This window comes from Vulpes vulpes, chromosome 10, assembly GCF_048418805.1.
Source record: "Vulpes vulpes isolate BD-2025 chromosome 10, VulVul3, whole genome shotgun sequence".
NCBI classification, from domain to species: domain Eukaryota; kingdom Metazoa; phylum Chordata; class Mammalia; order Carnivora; family Canidae; genus Vulpes; species Vulpes vulpes.
Genome location: NC_132789.1, coordinates 79,694,391 through 79,700,390, shown reverse-complemented (window position 1 = coordinate 79,700,390; position 6,000 = coordinate 79,694,391). Strand labels below are relative to the sequence as shown.

The window sequence follows — 6,000 nt, the reverse complement described above, 5'->3', positions numbered from 1 at the left end:
CCTGAAATGTGGTCGTGATGACACCTTCCCTGCAGCTCTGGGGTGAGGATTAAAGGACACGACGTGCGGAAGGTGTCTGGCATGTGATAGGTGCCCAACAAATATTTCTTTCCTTGCCTTTTGTTTTCTTTTAAAGACAGAAACACAATCTTGAGGCCCTGGTATTTCTTCCCCCTTTATTTTGAAGTATCATTTGAATTTGACATACATGGCTCGTGCGTATGTAGTAAATGTTCTGGTAGGTGACATCTTTTGGAATCTGTTTTCTCCAGCACTCGGGAGCTGCTGGCATCTGATATTATTGGCAGCAATTGTGCTAACATGCACAACACAATACCCACCCTTTTAATTACAGAACATTCTTGCAGTAAAGTGACACTGATTGTCATCTGATTAATATTTATAGTTTTCACTTTTGGCTAAATGCCAGCTATCTTCATCATGTGGATTCCCTTGGCTTCCCAGTGGCCCTTTGCTGCCTTTCTTCCATTAGCTGATTTGGAAGAGCAGAGATCTTTGTCTCACCCGGTCCATAATGTTGCGTTCCTCAGGTCACAGATCTTCTACCCATGAGGGCGGCCTTTAATCAGCAATTATACCTAAATATCAGAGAGCAATAATGAATGTTATGTGAGTTTTAAGAAGAACACTTGGATGCTTACACTTGATGGGGTGTGGAAGGGTCACTGTTCATTCACCATAACTTTGATTATTGCACAAAAATTGATCCCCCTGGTTATTTTTTTTTAATTTTTATTTATTTATGATAGTCACAGAGAGAGAGAGGCAGAGACACAGGTAGAGGGAGAAGCAGGCTCCATGCACCCGGGAGCCCGACGTGGGATTCGATCCCGGGTCTCCAGGATCACGCCCTGGGCCAAAGGCAGGCGCCAAACCGCTGCGCCACCCAGGGATCCCAATCCCCCTGGTTATTAATTAAGGTAGTACTAGACGTCTCACACTCGTGCCCTCCTTGCTATTTTTCTAAATTCTCCATTTGCTCCTCTTAGAATCCAAAAATTTATATCCTGAGATTCAAACCATATTCTAACCAGTTCCTGCAAAGGAATTTTTTTTTTTTTTTACAAACATTTGCCAGAGTGGGAAGGTGTTGGCCATAGTAGCAGCTGTGATGTACTTTGTTAATATTATCTTTTTAAAATATCTGAATCCAGATGTACCAGAGGTGAGATTATTTTCCTTGAAACAGAAGGACCATGTATATCAAGGCTTCCACCTTCATCTCTCATTTCAGTATGTTGGTCAGTCGTCTAATTTAAATCTTCACTATTTTGTGCTTGGCAATTTCAGGAGCTTCCTGACTGCTCTTCCTGACTTCTTCCCATCAAACTCGCGTTGTCACATCCAATAATGTTCAATGACGGCACACTGACCATGGCACTGGTTCTCAGAGAGCGATCTAAGGGCCTGCTGGGCTCCCCAGCAGTGCCTACATGGAGAGACTGTGGGCAGAAGGCAGGGTGTCAGGCAGGTCCCATCCCTGTTTCCAGTGGGGCAGCTCTGCTTTGATCAATTTTATTATATTCGGGTTCCTTGCAAGACTCAATTTAAAGTAAGCGTTTTGGTTTTGAAAATGTGTAAAGTCCACCCTCCTGGCAGGACATTTAAATCCCTTCTCCGAGTGCCTCCACATTGACAGTCCACTTTCCTCTTTCTTCTCCTTATATGGTTTGGCTTGTAGTGAGTTGGTTATTTATCATCCCTTTCATAGTCTTTCTTGCAGCCTTTGTTCCTACTGTGAGGTCTTTACCTGGATTGTCTTCCCTTTGTCTACTTGAGAAACACACCATTCATTCACTGAACAACCAATTTCTGAGCTCCTGCTATGTGCCAGGCCCTGCTTTAGGTTCTGGGCACTACTGCTAACTCTCCACAGCCCAGGTGATGACATCTCTGTGGTGCTATCCAAGCAAATTTATCTGATGCCTTCTCTTAACTTCCGTGATATTGTCTAGTTAACAACTCTGTACTCTAATTCTTTTGTGTTTTTCTTATTTTCAGAGAGATATCCCTATCTTATGTATGGATATATTTTTACCCCCTTATCACAGTACTTGATTAGTTGCTCAAGACATTGGGTAAATGAATAAAGAAAAGAGTTTGTTTTTTAAAAATTTATTTACCCCTACTAAACAGTGAGTGCCATAAGGGTGGGAACTTTGTCTAGTTTGCCTGACATGTGGCAGGTGTTCAATGATTATTTGTTGAATTGATGAAGAGTTCTCATCTCTTCTGTGAAGCCAGCAGCTGTTGGAGTAGGAAGAGGCGCTTTGAGGTGTTCATGGTGTGCAAAGTGCTCCCCTGGGAGGGCAGTGGCATGGAGAGTGCCCTTGGCATCCCCAGCTACTGTCTGCAACAGTCTCGGGCTGGTTACTTGTACTTTAGTCTCAGCTACCTTGTCGCTAGGGGGGACGGTGGGCTCAAACTCATCTTGCTTTCGGTAGGAATGATGCCACGAGTCTACGTGTTTGGAAGTGCAGCTGGCCCTGGAATAACATGGGTTGGAACTGCACGGGTCCACTTACGTACAGATATTTTACAAGACTATAAATGTATTTTCTCTTTTATGATTTTCCTAACAATGTTTTTTATTCTCTAGCCTCCTTTATTGTAAGAAGACAATAATATAAGATACAAAAATATGTTGCCTGTTTATGTTATAGGTAAGGCTTCTGGTCAACAGTAGGCTATTAGTAGTCAATTTGGGGGGAGTCAAATGTTCTAGGTGGATTTTCGACTGGTCAGTGGGAAGTCAGTGCCCTGAAGCCCCCATGTTGTTCCAGGGTCAACTGTACCTTGTGAAGCAGAGAGTGTGTCTTCTCATCACTTTCATCTTTATTTCATGAAAGTCGTGATTAACAACAGTTTGGAATGGGTAGAATTTTCTTTATCCTTTGAGCAAGTGTGTAATTTATTAACTTACACACTTAATTATTAATTAATTAATACATTACACACTTGCTCTTTTTCCTACATCTATTATGTCAAAACACATGGGTATTTGTATTGTTGACTTTCTTCTCTTGCATATAAATGATGGGAACAGCAAATAAACGGTGGCAATAGTAACTTCTAAAAATATAATTTTAATCATGAAATTAGTCTAATTTTTTATGTTCATATCTAGAAATCATAAAAGGATTAGAGAAATTGTACTTGACGATTCTGAGATTTTATTTGGAGAAATACATAGAATCAATATTATCAACTTGTATTTGGTGTGACTTTAGATAAGGATTTGATTTAGAAAAGAAAAATGGCTGGAGTCAAAGACAGGAGAAAATTAGTGTTAGTGGAGAGTTTATTTATTTCTTCAGCATAAAGTGTTGATTGGGAAAGAGACCACTTTTCTTCAGAAAGGAAAAGGGGTTGGAATGACTAAGTTAGTCAAAGACTGACTTGAGTCTCAAGAGTTGCCAGGTCCTAGAATGAGCTCTAACAAGACAGGCTTGGGGCTTTTTGACTCAGAGATCTTTAGAAACAAGCTGGGATTTTACGCTGGGAATGTTTTAGATGTGGGTCTGCGAGGTCCAGTCTGGGATTTGGTGAAACTCAACTTTTTGCTGCTTCTGGTTAAATAATAGTACTTAGGCGGTCCAGAGGGGAAGAAAACGTGGTCTGTTACCAGCTGCACCAGAGCTTAATGACTCCTTGCTTCCCTGAGTCCCTTGGAAACCAGGTAAGGGGTGTAAGGGGCAGGAAGTGTCCCTGCTGGTGACAGCCCCAGAGCAGGCACTTTGGTATTGTGTGGGCGTCAGCAGCCTAGCTGTGCCCCCTGCCGTTGGCTGCATTGCTCAGTGTACTCCTGTGTCCACAATTATTTCCAGTGAGACGAACACGAGTAGGTGGAAAGGGAAGTTTCAGCAGTTCTGAGGGTTTTCATCCCCAGAACCGCTTTCTCCGTGGAAAAGAAGCCCGTTTTGATAGACCTTGGGACCGTGCTCCCCCGAAGAGCCAGTGTCACTCGTGTACTCCGGTGTCGGAGGCTCCCGCGCGGGGCGTTGGGCGGCAGCCGTGTGCAGGTCATCTGTGTGCAGGTGACAGGGGCCGGGGGTCTCCGCGACGCGCACCGCTTCGTGGCTGCCCGGCGACTGCGGCGCCCAGGACGGCCGCGCGGCTCAGCTTCCCTGCGAGGCTGCAGACCCGGGGACACGGCCCACGAAGTCCCAGGTAGACGCCAGGGTCACAGGGGTCGCCCTCTGGGTGGGTTCAAAAGGCCAGATCCTCGCTGTCTGCTCCCCGCCGGGACGCCGGCCAAATCCGCGAGCCAAGGCGGCGGCGCGGTCTCCGCAGAGCCAGAGGCGGCGGCCGACCGCTGAGCGGCCTCGCGGCGGACGGTGCGAGCCCGGGGGTGGGGGGTGCGGGGGTGCCCGAGGAGCGCCCCGCCCCCGCCCCCGCCGCCGCCGCCGCGGCTGGACCCGGGCGCACACGCTCCTTAATCCCCGCCCCGCGTTGCCCCGGCGACGGCCCAGACGAGCAGGTGATGCATTGACAGCGAGCAGATGGTCCCCCGCGGAGGCGAGCGCGGCCCACAATGCGCCCCGCGCCGCGATGCTACCGCCGCCCCCCCCGCCCCCGCCCGGCCGGCCCTCCGCGGCCCGCATGCTAATCCGGGGTGGGGGTGCGGGCGCGGGGGGCGCGGGGGGCGCGGGGGGCGCGGGGGCAGGGCGGGGCTCGGGGCGGGCCCGGGGCTCGGGGCTCGGGGCTCCCCGCCAGGCTCCCTGCGGCCCCGCTCCCCGCGGCTTCCCGAGCGCGCTCCGCGCCCTGCGGCTGAAGCCTTCCTTCCTCTGTTTGACTTCGCCGGGAGACCTTGTCCCCCGCCCAGCGGGCCCCGAGCTCCGTCCTAGCTCCCCGCGGCGGTGCACTTCCCCGTACGGAACCGCCGAGCCCCCTCCTTCCGAGCCCTCACGTCCACCCGGCGGCTCCCGCCGGCCTCTGGTACCTGCTGGCATCCGACGGTCTCAAAGACCAGAGCTTCGGAGTCACCATCTCACCTTCCCCTCGCCCTCCTCCTCCCCGGTCCCTGCTTCTAGACCTGGCGCTGACACTTGCTGAATGTGCACAGACTCAGTATTTCTCTCTCACCACGCCCCCCCCCCCCCCCCCCCCCCCCCCCCGGTGCTTTAGGGTCTCTTAGGCGGCTTCTCTTGGCCTTTCTTCCTGGAATTTCAAAAATAAATCACTCTTCCCCCAGGACTACCGGGCTGCTCCCTCTCGGGAAACCCTCCCATTCACGTACCCTCCTCCCCCACATTCATTCTGACACCACCCCCCCTTACCCTATTCACCGCTGTGTGGCAAATTGAGGCAATCTCATAGTGAGGCCATGAAAACTGCTAGGCACTATTCACAATTTTAATACTAACTTCATAGCTGTCACATAAATTCATTCCCGAGCCTACCCCATAATGGCCAAGAAGGAATTTTAAGGGAAGAAAAAAAAAACCCCACAAAAAACAACACTGAAGACACTGCTATGGTGTCTTTCTTTGATTTGCAGGTGTTTTTTGAAACCATTACTGCAGTAACTGTAGATAGCTTTTTCTAGCTGCCACACAGGGTACTTTAAAAAAAAAATCCTCCTCCTTTTCATTTTACAGTAGATAAAAAAAAATACCAATAGGCTTTTTAAAAAAAGGAATAGAGAGAGAAAGAGAAAAAGAGACTAGTGAATGAAGTTGGGATAATACCGGGTCACAGAGCTGTCGAAACCAATGTCATAGTGCAACTGCTGGGCAGGAGTACAGAAAACTTCTTGTTCCTTGATTTTTATGGAGATTTGGTCTACGGCATGGAGCACTCTCTGAACAGGTTTAGAACAAGTTGCAAAGAAAGAATTCTTCACAATAAACACTCTTCTGATGGGCTTTATGCCCACGAACACCTGTGATTTACAAAGAGGACAAAGGGAGGTGAGGGGGTCAGGCTGTTGTGGGGAAATGATGCCTCATGTACCCATAGCCCTAAGGGAGGGTTGTT

At 48.9% G+C, this 6,000-nt stretch overlaps 2 long non-coding RNA genes across 4 annotated transcripts in view; one reads left to right on the top strand and one right to left on the bottom strand.

Moving 5' to 3' along the window:
• Positions 1 to 3,304: 3,304 nt before the first annotated feature.
• LOC140594235 (uncharacterized) lies at positions 3,305 to 5,077 on the bottom strand. Its single transcript, XR_011994961.1, has 2 exons — positions 4,964 to 5,077; positions 3,305 to 4,220 (listed from the first exon to the last, which is right to left on the bottom strand). It is a non-coding gene; the product is annotated as an uncharacterized lncRNA (long non-coding RNA).
• The window catches only part of LOC112930684 (uncharacterized), a 200,575-nt gene continuing 198,108 nt past the window's right edge, over positions 3,534 to 6,000 (top strand). For all 3 annotated transcript variants that reach the window (XR_011994959.1, XR_003237184.2, XR_011994960.1), the window contains exon 1: positions 3,534 to 4,191. This is a non-coding gene — a long non-coding RNA (uncharacterized lncRNA). The remainder of the gene's footprint in view (positions 4,192 to 6,000) is intronic.